Consider the following 19,930-nt stretch of genomic DNA (forward strand, 5'->3'; position numbering starts at 1 on the left):
CAGCTGTAAGGCATTTTCTCAATTAGTGATCAAGGAGGAGAGGGCCCAGCCCATTGTGGGTGTTGCCATCCCTGGGCTGGTGGTCTTGGGTTCTATAAGAAAGCAAGCTGAGCAAGCCAGGGGAAGCAAGCCAGTGAGTAACATCCTTCCATGGCCTCTGCATCAGCTCCTGCCTCCAGGTTCCTGCCTTGTGTGAGTTCCTGTCCTAACTTCCTTTGGTGATGAACAGCAGTACGGAATCTAAGCGGAATAAACCCTTTCTTTCTCAACTTATTTTTTGGTCATGATGTTTTTTTGCAGGAATACAAACTCTGACTAAGACAATAACCTTCTTTGGGACCATTTGCTACTTCCTTTAATGTAGCCTGTAACAAGCTTTGTCTGGTAGCTATCCAATAAGCAATGTAGAGGAAATGAACAAAAAAAGTGCTGAGTTCCAGTGCAGTTCTTAGGTGATAACATTTTGCGGGGAGGGGAGGAGGTTACCAAAATTCCTTATTTGAAGAAATTGGTACAAATTAAAGAACGTAAGCAGATGTTTTGGTGCAACTTATCGAAAAGACAAAGGCAGCCTGACACGCATGCACTGCCTCAGTGACCAGTAAAGTCACGTGGCCTTGGGGACGTCAGCTTAGCTCTCGTCCCCGTCTCCCAGGGTGTCTTATCAAAGAGATATGCTGCCATGCCAGATTCAGGGGCTCCCATCTTGCGTAAGTTGGTCACGTGGTCACCCGGTTCTTTCGTGGATCTCACCTGCTCATTCAGGTAGTGCGTCTCAGTGAAGCCACATTAAGTGAGGATCGTTCTTGTCAGTAGCCAGTTTGTGAAGCTCCAGTAGTGACCGATTCACACTCCCTTCCAAGTGCAGTGCACCCTCCATGGCACTCAGTCTGTTCTCCGAGTCATCACGGTCTGTTTTCTTTATATCCTGTAGGAAGATTTGGCTACCCCAGTTCTGCAGCTTCACTGGTTTCTCAGCGTGTTCTCTCTCCTCATGAGATCGGTGGAGAAAGTATTTGGCAAAGTTCTTCAGAGCCACATCATCCCGGTCAAAAAAACAAAACAAAACAAAACAAAACAAAACAACAACAACAACAACGACAACAACAACAGCAAAACCATAGACAGATAGACATAGGAGGTATCCAACTCCAGGCTGATCTGGGATTGATGGCAGTCTCTGAGTCCTGGTGACAGTTCTGAGGGAGCCAAGGTAGTCATGGTGGAGGCGGGGCGAGGCGGAGCCTCAGAATTGCAAAGGGCTCAGGTTTGAAGAGGATGGTGGGGGTCTGAGGAGTCGAGCACTGGACGTTCAAACATTGTTGAAGTGGGACGCTGCGGCCATTCTGGGCCATAGATAGCATTTTCAATCACAGGGGCCAGGGGATTCATCGTGGTGGTTGAGCAGATAGTATCATCAAATGCTAGCACTGTGTTCTCTGTGAGTAAAAGTGCCTGTAAGGGGGTTGGGGATTTAGCTCAGTGGTAGAGCGCTTGCCTAGGAAGCGCAAGGCCCTGGGTTCGGTCCCCAGCTCCAAAAAAAAGAGAACCAAAAAAAAAAAAAAGCACACCCTATTCCAATCCCACTGCAAGGCCCATTAATTGATTAGAACTTCAGTAATGTGGAATGAATGGAATGTTGAAAGTCAAGCGCCAAATTATCTAGAACCATCTTTAGCCCCCGTCCTGTCACTTATTGTCCTCCTCTATCTGTGCACTAACATCTTTTTTAGCATTAGGTAAATGTTCTGGAATGTACAAAGAGACCCCTAGTTCGTACCAACCAAAGAACTGAGAATGTTTTCAGGTAGCAGCTGAGGTCTGTAGCTCAGAGTTCCCCCACATTCTGTGACCTGTCTATTGGATGTTTCTACCAATGTATTTAAACGTCATTTTGATTTATGATGTTTCCGTTCCGTTACTATAAAACTCCAATAAAACTGTTAGCATGTTGGAGCGTGGGTAGGGTAGCTTAAATCTGTCTTGCTGGAGCACGGTGTTCATAATCGCCTCTAGGACAAACTCCTCTTATGCCTCTTGAGATGAGAGCTGTGGGTTTTCATTGACAGCTCTATGAGGAGAACAGATGTGAAGGAGAACAAACAAGCAAAGCAAAGGGTGAAGAATGAACATCTCTGGGCTACCAGAAGCCACTCACTAATCTAACCATTACATTTCTCTACCAATTATGCAGTTCAAATTATTGGTATTCAGGGGTTTTTTTGTTTGTTTGTTTTGTCTTTTTTGTTTGTTTGTTTTTTGCATCGCTAACCATCACTGAAAAGTTAGTGATTAGTAAGAAATTACAGTGTTGGTGGACGGATCTTACTGATCTTAGAAGTTTCGTTAGCATCTTCTGGTCTACACTCTAGAACTCAGTTCCCAGTGTCTGCGTGGAGGTTTAATGTAGATATTGAGAGCACCACCATTCCAGGTCCTAGTCTCATGCCTAAGATACAGAAGGTGTCCAACCTATATTGGTTGCACTGACTTGGGACCTATATTTCAGTTCACCTATGAGTGATCTGTGGAAGACGTAGCCTGCCCCTAATCAACGTAGGAGAAGATTCCAGGGCAGACATGTTACTCTTTGTCCTCCCAACTCCTTCCTACCTCAAAATGTTTTTATGTGGCTTAAATGGGCTGATTAAGGGCAGAGGTGGAAAACGAGCCCAGGTCTCACCACGTAATTACTTTCACCCCTATGAAAGTAACTCATAAAATAGAGGTCAAATTGTAAACGGCTAGCCGTGTAGACTCTCCTGTTCCTAGTCCTAGCTATAGTGGGGTAGACCAGAGGAAGGCACTTGTAGCTCTGTGGGGGTCTGATACTAAATCTAACCATCGATGACAAAGAGAAGACAGGGAGGTCAGAGTTCAAACCTAGACTCTGGAGTTTTATTCGTTGGGAACCTCTGCGCTCTTTTAGTTTTAAGCGTGCAGAGTTTCCGCAGCACAGGTCTAGGAGCCATAGGTGTCAACCGGAGAAGGGGAGAAAAAGGGACACGGTAAAAGCCCTCACAGTGCACCTATTTGATGGGCCGAGTCATCTCCCCTCCCCCACCCAGGCAAAGTCATGTGGTGACCATTTTTTTTTCCCCTGGAGGAAGATTTTTCTGTCTTTTAAAGGGGATGACAAACACGTTTTACAAAAGGGAGGAGAAGAAAGAAGGCACTTGTGTCCTTACCACAAAATAACAGCCTCGTAGATCACGCTGGCTGAAGGCTCCACATCTTATAAACACAGCGTGCCGTGTTACTCCGCGTGAATTACGGTTTCGATGCAGCGAGCAGCGGGCTCCGAATACATTAATGATTCATGCTTTCCTTGGCAGAACATCATGTATACTAATCACAGGAAACCAAGCGTACAAGGGCTCCTTAAATGCATTTGTCCAGTTAATAGTTTGACTTAATCTGATATTTCACTGGGTCACCGACCTTTTCATTGTAGGTAATGTACAGCACAAAATGTATGGTTGACACCCCGATGAATCAAGAGAGAGTGGCTTCCTGGTTACCAAGCAACATGTGCTTCCTGCTCCTCACTGCTGCATAATTCTGTCCATTCCACGCTCGTGTGTTCTCTCCACTGATGAACTTAAATGTAGCCCTGTGAGCATGTATGTATATGTCCACGTGTGTGCGTGTGCGTGTGCGTGTGCATGCGTGTGTGTGTGTGCATGTGTGTGTGCCCATTTGTATGTATCTGTGTTGGGAGAGACTCCACAGACACTAAATAGCTCATTTATGTTGCTTTTTATAGGCATTGAGCAATGCACTCCCATTATAAACAACTATGCTGGTTTAATACTCAATAAACAGTGTGGTTTATAAGCAATTAGGGATCTCTGAATAAGACGGTTCAGCAGAATGAGAGCGGCCACCCCACAACAATGCTCAGTGCGAAGTGTGGCTTGCTTAAAAAAAAAAGTGTCATCATTCTCATTTAAAAAACAATTAGCAGTTTGGTGAATTTCGGTCTGCCGAGCACAGAGCTTCCTCATCAAATGTGGACAGAATCAAAGAGCCACTTCTCAGCTTTGCACAATGGACAACGCCTGCCCAGAAAGTGCAGTGGAGAAGAAAGAGGGGAACTGATGTTTTCCTCCCGTTTGCTTATCAACCTGAAAGCCCACTGATGACATCAACACGGGTTAAAATAGATGGGTTCTGCCAGCTTTTCAAACGAAACCAGGCAGCTCCTCTATTTTGCATTGTCTTGGTATTTCCCTGTAACTTTGTAGGTTGACAAAACAACAACAACAACAACAAACACCCTCCTACAGCTCTTTCTTTAAATTTCTTTTACTTTCAACACACACACAAATACACACACACACACAAATGCACACATATTAACACATACACACACAAATACACACATACTAACACACAAAAACACACCCTCACAAATACACACATACTACCACACACACAAATATACACATACTAACACACACACATACACACACACAAATATACACATACTAACACACACACATACACACACACAAATATACACATACTAACAACATACACACATACTACCACACACACACAAATACACACATACTACCACACACACAAATATACACATACTAACACACACACAAATACACACATACTAACACACAGACATACTAACACACACTAACACACACATACTAACACACACGAATATACACATACTAACACACACTAACACACACATACTAACACACACAAATACACACATACTGACACACACATACTAACACACAAATACACACATACTAACACACACATACTAACACACATACAAATACACACATACTAACACACACAAATACACATACTAACACACAAATACACACATACTAACATACACACAAATACACACATACTGACACATACACAAATAAACACATACTAACAAATACACATATACTAACATACAAACACACACACACACACACACACACACACACACACACACACACCCTCCCTCTTAGTGGGCACATGGGTATCACTGCTTTGCATCCTGACTATTTTCAAGGCACCACATGACTCCAGCATTCCGGCCGGCGTCTTTCCTGCAGTGTGACTGGGCCATTTTGAAATGCACTTTCAAATAATGTAGGCTTCCAGCGCTGCGCTCAGGGACAGGAAGCTGGACAATGCCCGTGTATTTCCTCTCTTGGGGCTTTCCACTCCGGCAGGTTGATTTTCAACCTCGGTTCTCTTTGAGGAGCATCTTGGAGTGAGCATAGCGTAGGTAGACTCTGTTAGTCACCTAAAGCCACGTTTTTGACTCTTTTATCCGGAAGTTGAATAAGATCCTGTTTTAATAGGAAGAGGGTTGAGGAGGTGGCCCAGTTGGTTCAATGCCTACCTGCATGCACAAAGCCAGGGTCTGAATGCCAGCACGGCATAAAGCAAGCATGGTGGCACGCCCACAAGCACGATCACTCTTTTGCTTTTGCTTGCTGTATACTTACTTAAGAAACACACTCATTCGAAACCAAAAGCATGGCTAATCGTAGATCATTCTCCAGACCATACTGAACAAGTCCTTTCCAGAATACCAAAACAACAGAATACCACTCACTGGTTGGCTGCTGCTAAGGTAGCCAAAGCAGTAGATGGCTTCCTATACAGGCTAGTTTTTAATCCCAATCTGACACAAGATGGCGTCATTCCGGAAGACAGAACCTCTGTTTGGAGTATATCCCCTCCAGACTGCCCAGGAGGCAAACCAATGGGGAAGTTTCTTAATTAGCAAATGGTATGGGAGGGGCTAGGCCAGTGCGGGTTAAGAAGGCATGCTGAAGGAAGCCAGGAGGAGCAAACCAGTAAGCATCTCTCCTCCATGGTCTCCTATTCAGTTCCCGTCTCTTGGTTTCTGCCTTGAGCTCCTGCCCTGACTTCCTTTGCTGATAGACTGTGATGTTGGAAGTATGAATGAAATAAACCCTTCCCAAGTTGCTTTTTGATCATGCTCTTTTCAATAAATAAGTAAAAACATTACTTATTTAATTACATCCCAAATGCTGGCCCCCTCTCAGTCCCCTCTGGCAGAGTTCCTCCCTCCTTCCCCCTCCTCTTCACCTCTGAAAGGGCAGTCCCCCAACCATCCCCCCACCCCAGTGCATCAAGTCTCTTTATTACAGGAATAGAAACTCCAACCAGCTGAGAATATTGGCACATGCCTTTAATCCTGGCACTCAGATTAAGCAGATTTCTATGAATTCAAGGCCAGCCTCATCTACATAGAGAGTTCTGGGACAGCCAGTAGGACAAAGAGAAATCTTGTCGAAAGAAAAGGAAAGAAAGAAAGAAAGAAAGAAAGAAAGAAAGAAAGAAAGAAAGAAAGAAAGAAAGAGAGAGAAAGAAAGAAAAGAAGAGAAGAAAGAAAGAAAGAAAGAAAGAGAGAGAGAGAGAAAGAAAGAAAAGAAAGAAAGAAAGAAAGAAAGAAAGAAAGAAAGAAAGAAAGAAAGAAAGAAAGAAAGAAGGGGAAGTTGTTAACAGCCCTTCAAACCTCTTAATTATGGCACACAAGGGAAGTAGAAGGGAAAATCAGGTTCTCTGAACATTCTGGAACCCAGGCTGTCAAAGGTCGTTCTATTTTCAGAAATAGCAACACACTTTTACTCATTGGTTTTCCAACCACTTCCTTTAAATATAATGTCCTTCCTCTGATATCTGATTAACCCTTAAGCAATTGGATAAAAAAGCAACCTCAGAAAGACTGTTAAAAGAATCCTTTCCTGGGCCCTATCTACTTTTTGTGTGTGGAGTGAATACAGGAAACCCTTCCGAGAGGCGGGTGTCTATGTCCTGGGGTGTGGGGAAGGGGGACACTTCAGGTGCTAATCCCTGTCCAGCTCTGCAGACATCTGTCTCTGCTGCAGCCTGCGGGTCCTGGGTGGAGCAGCTGTTTATCTGAGTTGTTCAGAGTGTTTTTAAACTCTTTAGGAAGTAATCCTTGCGTTTCCTGTTGTTCCTACATCCAATAAGCCAAGCAGAGCTCTGAAAATATTCCCATCCAGTAGAGGTCACTGGAACCTCCTTTGCCTTGAGAACAGGTTGTTGGTGAAGCCTTATTTCGTTTGTCTTACTGGGAAATAGAGTCTAGCACGTCAGGCAAGCTCTCTGTCACTCTGACACCTTCCAAGTCCACTGAAGGTGTGGACAGAGAAGAATCAAGGGACTTCCTTATCTTTCTTAGCCTCTGGTCCCTACAGCGAGATTGGGAATGAGCATCCAGTAGAAGGAAGAGTTCAAGGACGGCTCCTGTGAAATGCTCAGCTGGATTTCACGCGAAAGAACCGTAAATACAGTTTGCACAAGGATTACACGTCAGGCCCTAGATGGTGATGCCCATTTCTCAGATTAGGGACAGAGGCCAAGTGGGCTATGTCAGTCACTTTTTAAAAATTAATTATTTATTTAATTAATAATTATCGATTAATTAATTTTTAATTTATTATTTACTTTCTGTGGTTTTAAGACAAGGTCTCATTCCATAGCCTAGGGTGCAGCTCAGTCTGCCCTTGTATCTATCTATCTATCTATCTATCTATCTATCTATCTATCTATCTATCTATTGAAAGATAGGGCCATTCTCCTGCATCACCCTCCGTGTTCCATAACAAAGAGAGTAAACATACCATACTCTTACAATGGTTAAGGTTCTAAATTTTATCTTCCATCTTTCAAAATTATAATCAAGATAAAAAGTTTCCCTTCTCTCCTCCACAAAGTATTTCCCAACTTTCAAATGTCAGCTCTAGTCCTGGCTATTCCCCTCAGGTCACGTCTCTCATCTCTCTCGTCTCTCCTCACTGTTCTCTTCCATCCAGACCTCCTATGCAGCACTGCTCGGGGTTCTTCACTGTTTGAGTAGATATTAAGATGTCTTTAAATCAGGCTTTGTGCCCCTGGCTCTCAGCAATCTTCAGAGTTAATGTCCATATTAGACAATGCTGTTTGTAATCCTCCAGAAACCAGATCAGTTGGATCATAATTGCCCTTTAAGATCACCAGAGACGGAGCAAATCTGCAACTGTCCCTAACGTCAGTAAAATCATCTTTACTTGGTCCATCGTTTTACTCCTAACACGCTCTTGGAGTAAGCTGGTCCCCGTTATGCATCCCATAATCTGTGCTGGTTAGTTTTAGCAGTCAGGCTAACACAGCCTAGAATCACCTAGCACGATGCTTTCAATTCATGAATTATCGACATCAAGTTGCCTGCTAGTCATATCAGTGAGAGACTGTTTTGATGGTTAATTGATTTATGAAGACTGTGGGAGGCACCGGGCCCACGTTTTGGACCCTGAAGTGTATAAAAGAAGCGAGGGCTCGCTGAGCATTGCGTGAGCAAGTAGGCATCATATGTGCATTCATTTCTTCCCCACTTGGGGCTGTGGATGTGGTGTGACTAGGTCCTGTCTCTGAGACTCTCTGACGGTGCGACCAGCTGTTTCAGGCTGCCCTCTCCATGGCTTCTCTGCACAAGTAAACTATGATCTGGAATAATAAGCGTGGTAAGACTCCCTTCCTTCCCTAAATTGGTTTTTGTGAGAGAATTTTATCACAGTGGTAGAAATGAAACAACATCTCTAAGTTTCTTTTACATCTGCCTATAATTTCTTAATGTTTACAATCTAGTATTAGTATCGTGGGGACACATTGTAAGGGTGGACACTTGTGGCACAGCCTGAGTGTGGAGGTCAGAGGACAGCCTTGAAGAGATGGTTTTCTCCTACCCTTGTCTGGCTTCCAGGAAGTGACGTCAGTTTATCCTGCATGTGTAAAAGCACCTCTACTCACTAGACTATCTAACCAACCCTGCTTTTTAATCTATAAATATATTGGACACTTCTACAAAAGCACTCGTTTGTAAAGCATTTATTTGAACTTTGGAGATGTTGACCTCAGTGAACCTAATCTACTCTTTCCCTAGTGCCTATTATTCTCCTGGCTACCTTTTGAACAACCTTATCCTGGAAAAAAAAATGCCACTTCCAGGAAAGAGACACTGACATTTCTGACCAAGACACCTTTAATAATTTATGTGCAAATATTCCAATATAGTTAAACTCAAAAAGCAGAAAATTTCCTGATAGATCTATAACTAACTCCTCAATGAGAGAGAGCATTTATTATTTATTTCATTATTTTGAGAGACTAAAAGGGCCCGATGTCACAGCATGAGGATATACATATTTAATATTTTTACCTCACATGTATTAAAGATCGCTATTTACTCTGAAGAGTAAATCGGATAGTGTAGGAGCTGATTCAAAGAAAAATAACTTTCTCCTCAAGTTACAAAGACAAAGTCTACAAGCTCTTGAAAACTGGGGAGGTGGAGAAGTGGGTTTCAGGGTATGTTTATCTCCACTGAGCCGACGACAGCTGACTCCTTGGAAGTTTTATGGGTCATTTCCCATAATCTAGAGGTTAGAAGTTTTGGGTTGGCAATATAGTCACTGTCAGATAATGGCGGTAAACACCATAGCTGCACGCTAGAACCCAGCCAGACACAGTAGAAAAAAAAATAGTTCCTCAAAATTTAGGCCTCATTTTCAGTTAATCAACTCTCTGATTTACATTGTTAGGAAGCATGAGGATTAGTGGAATGTGTTGATACCTCTGGAGGAGACGAAGGCTTTATATTGTTAGCATTGTGTTGAACCGTAAGGGTTCAAGACTTCCGTTATAGCCATGCTCTGGGGCGTTGATGCACTAACAGGCCAGTGCACATCATTAAGAAGTCAAAATGACAAGACCACAACGCGTAAAGCAGTACAGGAGGGACAGAGTTCTCTATTAACTGTTTGTGAATAAACGAAGTTGGCATGTATCTGTTTGTGAATGTCCAGTCATTTCACTGGGGGCATGAGACAGCCAGAAGAGCTATTGGGAAATCGTCAATGGCAGAAGATGTGGTAGATGTGGATGGTAAGGGTCAGAAGCTGGACTCTTCTAGCTACTGGGTGGCTTGGGGACTACTTATTGGTGACCTACAAATCTCTTTATAGTGCTCTGAGGACTTTGGATTTCTTTCTATGGCTTCAGCCAACCAGAAAGGTCATGAGACTTATAAATGCCTCTTTCCAACGACCACTTTTCCTTCCTATAAACAAAATCAGAACTGAGAATCGTGATGCATGCCTTTTCCCCCAGCACCTGGGAAGCAGAGCTGCATGGGTCTCTTGTGAGTTTAGGCCAGCCTGGTCTACATAGCAAGCCCCAGGATCAAGGACTGCACAGAGAGACACCATTTCAAAACAAAACAACCTCAAACTAACACTTCTGTTCTTTTTTTTTCCCAGTTTATCAAATTCTACTCTTATCCTGGAGACCCTAACCTTGTCCTTGTCCCTCTGGTGGTGTAGAAGCTCTCATGTATCTATTAACCACTCCCTGGTAGCACTCAGGTTTATCTTACCATTTTTATTTAAAAATATAAATTCCTTCATCTACTGTAGGCTGGGAGACAGCAGTGTTTGGTTTCTCAGTTTCTTCAGTTGTTCCTGGCAGGCTTGACAATGATGGCAAAAATGTCATAGGTCGATGACCCACTAGCTACTGGTTTTATGTAGAAAACTCAGTGGACAGACACATTGTCCACAATCTCTTCGCCCCAGTCTTGCCATAGAATTTGTTGGGATGGATGATTTCAACTTTCTAAACTATTTATAGAGGCAGACAACATAGCTGGCCCCATCTTTCCTGATGCTGCCAACCTCTCAGGGCATTTAGACATGTTGCTGTGACTTACTCCTGAGCCTAGAAAGGAGTCTGGTTAGGATTTTTGATTCACCCCATTTCCTAGCTGTAGTAAACTGAGTCAGGAACCCATTGGAAATAACAAGATTCCCCTTGCTTCACATAAATGGTTATGTGATGTTTATGTCTCTTATAATATTGACACATCTGTGTATTGGTTATACACAGATACAGCAGAGCTATGATGTGCTAATATTTAAGCACAGAACTGGTATAATTGTTGCAATAAGATCTCTAGGATTGTAGGAAGAGTAGATCAAGCACCTCGTAAGAAGCAATTAACAGTGTGCTTGGTACATTACACTGTCCACTTGGACACAGTTATGAGCTGTGCTTTGCAATGTCTCCCTGAACTAGGAGAGGATGGGCTAGCGGAAGAGTCCATTTCAACATCAGTCACTTCCCTAGGCTCCCGACGCAAATGTGTTGCCGACATCGTCAGCATTGCGACCTTGAGAAAGCCACCAATCATCATTGTTGTGCCTCAGCTTTCCAATCCATAGGTTCTGCGAGCAGCTAACTGCTTTACAGAACGCTTGGAAGATTAAATAAATAATTTATGCGAAGCACTTTCTGTATTGGCTCCTGTAAGTATACGCCATAGTTTAGCCTGCATCATCTAGTAAGCAGGGGTTGGCAATCCATTGAGCATTTTAAAAGTCAGCTTTCCTCCTGAGGGAAAAGGAAACGTACTTATTGTGATTCTTTCCTTACTATGTATTGTTTCTATAATTACACCAATTGAATTATATTGGAAATATGCACAGAATTCTTTGGGTATACAATGGTGGATTTCTAAACCAGGGATTTTAGTCAACACCCTTGCCCTTAAGTACTTTGTCAGTTAGCCACACACCTAAAGATAAGAAAAAAGCAGAGGCAGAGGCAGAGGAAGAAGAGGGACAAGTGGCCGGACGTGCATTGCTGCATCAGCACACAAGTGCGGAATTAATAAAAGCTCCAGACAGAGGCCTTTTTGTTTGTTTTGTTTCATTTTTACCAATACGGAGTTTTCTTTCTCATTTTTTTCCTGCTTTCCAGGCAGTAATTGGAGGCTCAATTGATAACCTTTATAGCCTTCATGATTCCAAAGCTAGCATATGATGTCCAGGCTACGGGGAAAGAGATGTTCTAGGGCAGTATGGTCTTCAAAGACCTTTTGTCAGAGAACGTTCAAACATAGTCAGAGTCTGAGGAGTCCCTTGTCTCCTTCTTCTATTCCACACAGCAGCGTGGATTGGTGGTGTGTGCTGTGGTCTCCGGCCTTGCATAGACTGCAGGGATCTGTTTTCCATGCTTCATGTTTGTTTGACTAGCACTTTATCCACCGAGTCATCTACCTCGCCCATAGTTTATCTAAGTATCAATCCATATCAAGGAATCCCAGAACCAGCACTGCAGATAGACCCATGGTGGCCAACTCAGGATGCTTTGTCACTGAGACTAGGAAAAAGAATGATCCTTCAGAATAGTCACAATTTTCTTTTTGTCCTTTAAAAGAGAACCATGCTGGAACAATAATTCCACAAAAACATAGTTTTGCATTATAATCTAATACCAAGCAGCCCACAGTTGAACTTCCCCCATTAGTAGATTTGAAGTCAAAAGTAGTAACTTGTTGATAGGACATGGAATCAACTTGGAGAATAAGAACTACGGTTCAGAGAAAGCTGGATAGGCAGGCAGGCAAGTACACACACACTCAGAGAGAGAGAGAGAGAGAGAGAGAGAGAGAGAGAGAGAGAGAGAGAGAGAGAGAAACTATCACAAATAGCAAGGGCATATTAGCAAAATATTTCATTTCCAGATAAGTGCACTAGGACTGAGAACCACAGTATTAGGAGAGTAGCTTTAAGTTGATCTTTCTGTCCTTGATTTTCTGTATATTGTCTCAGCAACGGATACTCTCGTTTGATATTTTGGAATTGTAAAAGCACACAGATCTTTATTCTAGCACTTTTGCTTGGTATTATAAAAGGAATTCTTTCATCGGCTCTTTAGTTGACACTGTGTGTGGTGGCTTTAATAGGAATGGCCTTATAGGCCCATATCACAGACTTGGATGCTTGTTCCTTAGGGAGTGACGTGACTTGTCATAGATTAGGAGGTGTGGCCTTGTTGGAGGAAGTGTGTCACTGCGGAATGGGCTTTGGAGTTTCTAATTCTCAAGCCTAGTGTTCTCTCTCTCTCTCTCTCTCTCTCTCTCTCTCTCTCTCTCTCTTTTACACCTACCTCTCCCACACAGTGTCTGCCAGCAAGGAGCCGTACTTCCCACCATACTGATAATAAACTGTAAACCTCCCCAATTAAATGTTTTCTTTTATAAGGATTGTCAAGGTCTTGGTGTCTCTTATAGCAATAGGATGATGACTAAGATACCATAGTTAAAAAAAAAAAAAGAAATGACTCACGGAGGAATGATGACAACATTCACCTGACTAACACACATGCCACATTCTTCTCTTATCTTCTTCTTTTAATTTTGAGACAGTTTTATATTTCCCAATCTGCCCTCAAACTTGCTAAGTAATGGAGGATAGCCTTGAACTCCTGATCCTCATACCTCTTTCTTTTTATTCACCTACAATATAAATTATATAAGTGGTAAGAGTGCAACCACTGGAATTTAGTTTTTTAGGGTTTACACCATTTAAATTTTCATAGTGGCTAAGGCCACGATGATGCCTTACTAAGACCTAGATGACGAACCATAGTGTATACTTAATTCTTCACAGCTCTGGAGTCTAGCCGTCAGAATCCTAGGTATCTGCTCTCTCTCTCTCTCTCTCTCTCTCTCTCTCTCTCTCTCTCTCTCTCTCTCTCTCTCTCTAGACAGCATGACTCTGATCTCTATCACATGGTCTTCTCCCATCTGCACCCATATTTTTCTGTGTCCTGTCTTCTTTTAACGACACTAGGCATTGGATTTCAGGCCCACTCTAAGCAGCACATGCTTAGTCAGCTCAACAATGTCACAATCACTAGCATTTTCTGCGAACATCATGTTTTCAAGTAAGGTCACATCATAGATCTGAGGGTTCGTGTATTTGTGAATGCAGTGAAGCACTATTTACTCTGGCTTTAGATGGGAAGCTATGAGTGGCAATACACATGGTGTGCACCGATGCCAAGCTTGCTTCAAATGAGCATTCTGGTCTGTTTCATCAAAGGACGGGTATGATTCAGAGTAAAGCCTACATCTGGGTATCTTCAACCCCCCTGATGATCTTAATTTAACTCAGGGATTGGCAATCACTGAGTCATTTGAGTTGGGATATGGGGTGTGGTTCAGTAGAGTTTGAAAATGTAAAACCTTTTCCTATATGCTTGGACTGAGAATTGGACAATGATAGTGAGTGCTTCCAAGGCTCTAGGCTTCGGTGAACTGAATCACCTTTAAATTCCTTCGTTCATCTCTCTACCTTTTTATGGCGTGGAATAATAAACCCAAACCAATTATAGCACCCAAAAATTATAAGTGACGACAACTAAAAATAATGGTTAAAGAACAGTCCACTTTTCTTCAGACTCATTTGCACATGAAGGGGCTGTCAAACTCAAGTGCCTTAGTAAAAATAATTCTCAAAACTTTTGTTAATATCTTCTTGACAGGCTGTGAATATCGTAGTACATACAAAACAGCAGGGACATATTTTGGGGTGACAAAATTCTCTGTCCTGAACATATAAAAAGCAAAAACAAAATGTTGAACATATGAAGGAAAAAAAGAACAACCTCTCAAGACATTTTAAAAAAATTAACCAAATATGTTCAATGATGTTATTTAGACACGTGTCGATATTGTCAGGCATTATTACTACCTAGGGAATACCTGGGTTTCCTATCCTTAGTGAAATAGGTTCAATCCATTTTGGTTTGGCGATCTCTAATGTAAAAGATAAGGACAGAGAGAAGGAACATGTTCTTTCACTGAGTGTCGTGTGGCAGTTCTCTTCAAGATGACTGACCTTGACCTAATATATTTAAGATTTAGTGTGTGTGTGTGTGTGTGTGTGTGTGTGTGTGTGTGTGTGTGTGTGTGAATGCACTTGTGTGTTAGGTACCTCTACAGGTCAAAAGAAGGTGTTGTCTACCATTGAACTGGAATTACAGGTGGTTATGATGTGCCTAATGAGGGTTCTGGGAACTCAACTCTGGTCTTCTACAAGAACCACCACTGTTCTTACCTTGTGCCATGATCTCTGTACTCACACCTTTATCTAATTTAGACGAGAGAAAAGAAAATCTGTGCTCTATAGCCGTTTAAACACAGAAACTAAGCTTCAGTGTTGGGTTAGTCCTCCGTCTTTATACTAATTTGTATTCCGATTACATGTTCCTCTGGCCACATCCTGCTACCTCAGGAATAGTTCCCACAAATAGGTCACGAGGTTCTTTAAGCTGTTGTCATTTCCCCACAAGCTCGAGATAGCTGATATTGTCAAGGGATGAGGGAAAACCTTCCTGTGCAAGGTCATGGGGATGAATCTGAAGAAATTTGGATTCTGTCACAGAAACTTTACAGAGCAGCTGGTTAAAAATCTGGTTATTGGGCTTCACAACACCGGGGAAACACAGACGAATCTTTATATTTTCTAGCAATCTGCTCCGCATACAAGATCGTGTCTGTTTTCTTTATAGTTTGGAAGCTTATTGCCCATTTGTGGTCTTCTTTACGTTTCTGTCTCAATGACTTCAGCCTTTCCTACTATTCTCATTGCCATAAAATCCCATCCTTGAGAATAAAATAAAACACTAAAGCCACTAAAAATAAAATACCTCTTTTACTTCTTCCACCTGGGATTACTTCAGATGGAACTGGCACACTGAGTATCATCCCCTTCTGGAAGGTTCTTCTGCCTTCATGGCCCTATGAAGTACCATCTGGAAGCTGTGAGGCACTGTAGTCCTAGCAGCCTGCCTCTCGGAAAACCTTTGAAATTTCTCCAAACAGAAGATTTGAATTTTAAGGCTGATGTTAACTTTGCCTTCTTCACCATCAAGGGGTAGGATAAGAGCTTGTCCATCTCCAGATGGGATTTCTGACTTGGTAAGTCTGAAGCAGACACCCCCTTAGACCAGCAGTTCTCAACCTGTGGGTTATGACCCCTTTCATGAGGGTTGCCAAAGACTATCAGAAAACACAGATATTTGCATTGCCCTTCATAACGGTAGCAAAATTACAGATATGGAGCAGCAATAAAAGTCATTTTATTGTTGGGGTCATCACAACAAAAGGAACTCTATCAAAGGATGGCAGCATTAGGAAGGTTGAGAACCTCTGCATTAGACAGTCATAGCATAGCATGGGTCATTCACTCTCCTTCCATCCTATCTGTGCGACAAGAACTATTCTATTTATGCCACTGTTCAGTGATATTCAGAGGGAGAGACTAAGAAAAGAGAAATGATCAATAAATTTGTTAAGGGTTGCCCAACAACTAAAATACAGTTCGAAGAACTATGAGTTTTCATCAATGAGCGCAGGCATGAAGCAGACTGGACTTATATTGTAATTTAGTTCTTCCAACCAATCCAAGGATTTCGTTCTTTGCCTCCTCTGCACTTAGGTTTGGAAAAAATACCCTCGAGGCAGTATGTCAAGAACCAGGGGAATTAGCAGATTTGGAGTCCAAAAGATAAGAAAAATAATATTGTCACCTCTCTCTCTTTTAACCTGCACATGGGGGATTGTTCTATCAGATCAGTTTATAGCCAAGGTTGTCAGGGAGAGTAGCTCTTTTTGTTTTGTTTTGTCTCTGCTTCTTTTCCACTTTCCCACTTGTAGCCCTAGGATTATTCTGGGCCTGGAAGCAGCTTTGTTTGCATTTGTCTTAGGCCTGATTACTCAAGCAACCAGAGAAGGAACTTAAATACTCAACTATGTAGGATAGAGGAAGCAGGAAGCAGAGCCCCCAGTCTCTGTGGTGCATACAACTTGGCAGCATTGTTCATGGACAGCAGAGGATGCTACTGAGCTGAGCAGCTCTGTGCAGCTGTGTCCCAATCCCCACCCCCAGCCAGGTCATTCCAACATATCAGTTCTTATTTTCAGCAGACCAGGCAGGCTCATCAAGATGTTCTTACTGGTTTAGAGGCTACCATTAACCCCGTCCACCACCACCAGACTGAATGTCCTAGTTTGTGCCATTGCTAGAGTCATCTGAGTGGCTAATCACAAGGACACAGTGAGCTGGCAGATCCTCAGGGGCGCCTGATGTAGGTAGATAGTACACTTCACTCCACATTCAGTCTTTGCCCATGGAATTGCTTTGGTTTGAATGTAAAGTGTTGCCTGCCTGTTAGCTTGTGTATTTAAATACTTGGTCACTAGCTGGGGGCAGGTCTTAAGACTAGAAGCTGCAGTGGTTGAGAGCATTGGCTGATCTTCCAAAGGTCCTAAGTTCAATTCCCAGTAACCACATGGTGGCTTACAAGCCTCTATACTAGGTTCTGATATCCTCTTCTGGCATACAGGTGTACATGAAGAGAACTTATATACTGTGTGTGTGTACACACACACACACACACACACACACACACACACACACACATATATATATATATATATATATATATAGAGAGAGAGAGAGAGAGAGAGAGAGAGAGATCCCTTGGATCTGGGTTAGTTGAGACTGCTAGTCTTCCTATGGGGTCGCTCTCTCTTTCAGCTTCTTCAGTCCTTCCCCTAATTCAGCTGTAGGGGTCCCTGACCCAGTGGTTGGGTGAAAGGACCTGCTTCTGTATCAGTCAGCTATTGGTAGATCCTCTCAGAGGACAGCCATGCCAGGCTCCCATCTGTAAGCACATCATAGCATAGTAATGTCAGGCCTTGGTGCCTTCCCATGAGATGGATTCTAAGTTGAGCCGGTCATTGGGTCACCTTTCTTTCAGTCCTCTCTCCATTTTTTTGTCCTTGCAATTCTTTTAGATAGGAATACTTCTGGGTCAGGAGTTTTGACTTGGGTTGCTAACCCTGTCCCCACCACTTGAGGCCCTCTCTATCTACTGAAAGTGTCTCACCTCTGGGGTCTCTCTCACTCTCTAGAGGGTCTCTAACTCTTTCTCCCAGAGGCTGTTTATTTCCATTTATTTTCTTAGCCCTCTGGACTTCTCTCCTGTCCTTCCCCTACCCCAATATCTGATCCAGTTTCCCCTTTCTCCTTCCATTCCACTCTCCCACCCAGGTCCCTCCCTTCCTCTGCCTTCTGTGGTGATTATTCCCTTCCCCGTTCCAAGTGGGGTTGGAGCATCCTCACTTGGGCATTTAAGTGTGTTACACTTCTTACAGTCTGTAGGTTGTATCCTAGATATTCTGCACCTTTTGGCTAATATCCACTTATCAGTGAGTACATACCACATACCATGCATGTCTCTTTGGGTCTGAGTTACCTCACTCAGGATGATATTTTCTACTTCTGTCCATTTGCCCTGACAGTTCAAGATGTCCTCATTTATAATAGCTGAATACTATTCCATTGTGCAAATGACCCACATTTTTTGTATCCATTTGTTGGTTGAGGGACATCTGGGTTGTTTCCACCTTCTGACTATTACAAATAAGGCTGTTATTAACAGGGTAGAGCATGTGTCCTTGTTGTATGGTGGGACATCTTTTGGGTATATGCCCAAGAATGGTAGAGCTGGATTTTCAGTTAGAACTATTTCCATTTCTCTTAGAAACCTCTAGATGGATTTCCAGAGTGGTTGTACCAGTGTGCAATCCCACCAGCAGTGGAGGAGTGTTCCTCTTTCTCCACATCCTCGACAACATGTGCTGTCACCTGAGGTTTTGATCTTACCTATTCTGACTGGTGTGAGGTGGAATCTCAGGGTCGAATTACATTTCTCTGATGACTAAGGACTTTGAACATTACATTAAGTACTTCTTAGCCATTTGAGATTCCTCTGTTGTGACCTCTGTGTTTAGCTCTGTAGCCCATCTTTCATTGTGTTATTTTGGTTTTGGGAGGTTGACTTTTTGAGTTCTTTTTATATTTTGGATATTAGTCCTCTGTCAGATGTAGGGTTAGTGAAGACTTTTCCCCAATCTGTAGGTTGCCAATTTGTCTTATTGACAAAGTATTTGCCTTACAGAATATTTTCAATTTCATGAGGTTCCATTTAGTCAATTGCTGATCTTAGAGCCTGAGCCACTGCTGTTCTGTTTAGGAAATTTTCCCCTGAGCCAATGAGTTTGAGGCTCTTTATCACTTTCTCTTCTATTAGATTCAGTGTTTATAGTTTTATGCTGAGGTCATTCATGTACTTTGACTTGAGCTTAGCGTAAGGTAATAAATATGGATCTATTTTCATTCTCCTACATACAGACCACCAGTTAGACAGCACCATTTATTGAAGATGCTTTCTGTTTTCCACTGTGTGTTTCTTCTTTGTCATGTGTCCATACGTGTGTGGATTTACTTCTGGGTCTTTGATTCTATTTCATTGATCGACCTATCTGTCTTTGTACCAATAACATGTGGTTTATTTGGTTTTTTGATCACTATTGCTTGGTAGTAAAGCTTGAGGTCAGGGATGGTGATTCCTTCAGAAGTTCTTTTATCATTGAGAAATGTTTTGGCTCTCATGGTTTTTTTGTTTTTCCATATGAAGTTGAAGAATTTTGTCTGTGAAGAATTTTGTTGGAGTTTTGATGGGAATTGCACTGAATCAAGATGGTCATTTTTACTATGTTAATCCTAACTATCCATGAGCATGGAACATCTTTCAATCTAATGAGGTCTTCTTCAATTTCTTTTCTTAGGGACTTGAAGTTCTTGTAGGACAGATCTTTAGTTGCTTGTTAAGAGTTACACCAAGGTATTTTATACTATTTGTGGCTATTGTGAATGTTGTTCTTTTGCTAAATTCTTTCTCAGCCCATTAGTCATTTTTATAAAGAAAGGCTACTGATTTGTTTGAATTAGTTTGATATCCTGCCACTTTGCTGAAGTTGTTTATCAACTGTAGGTAGTATCTGGTGGAATTTTGGGGGTCACATATGTATACTGCTGTATCATCTTCAAATAGTGATACTATGACTTCTTCATTTCCAATTTGTATTCCCTTGATATCTTTTTGTTATCTTATTTCTCTGGCTGGAACTTCGAGTACTATATTGAATAGCTAAGGAGAGAGTGGGCAG

General features: G+C 42.3%; 1 pseudogene; it reads right to left on the bottom strand.

Annotated features, from left to right (window-relative positions):
* Window positions 1-528: 528 nt before the first annotated feature.
* Window positions 529-1,355, bottom strand: LOC116883740 (annotated as a pseudogene).
* Window positions 1,356-19,930: the final 18,575 nt, after the last annotated feature.

Source organism: Rattus rattus, chromosome 14 (assembly GCF_011064425.1).
Source record: "Rattus rattus isolate New Zealand chromosome 14, Rrattus_CSIRO_v1, whole genome shotgun sequence".
NCBI lineage: Eukaryota > Metazoa > Chordata > Mammalia > Rodentia > Muridae > Rattus > Rattus rattus.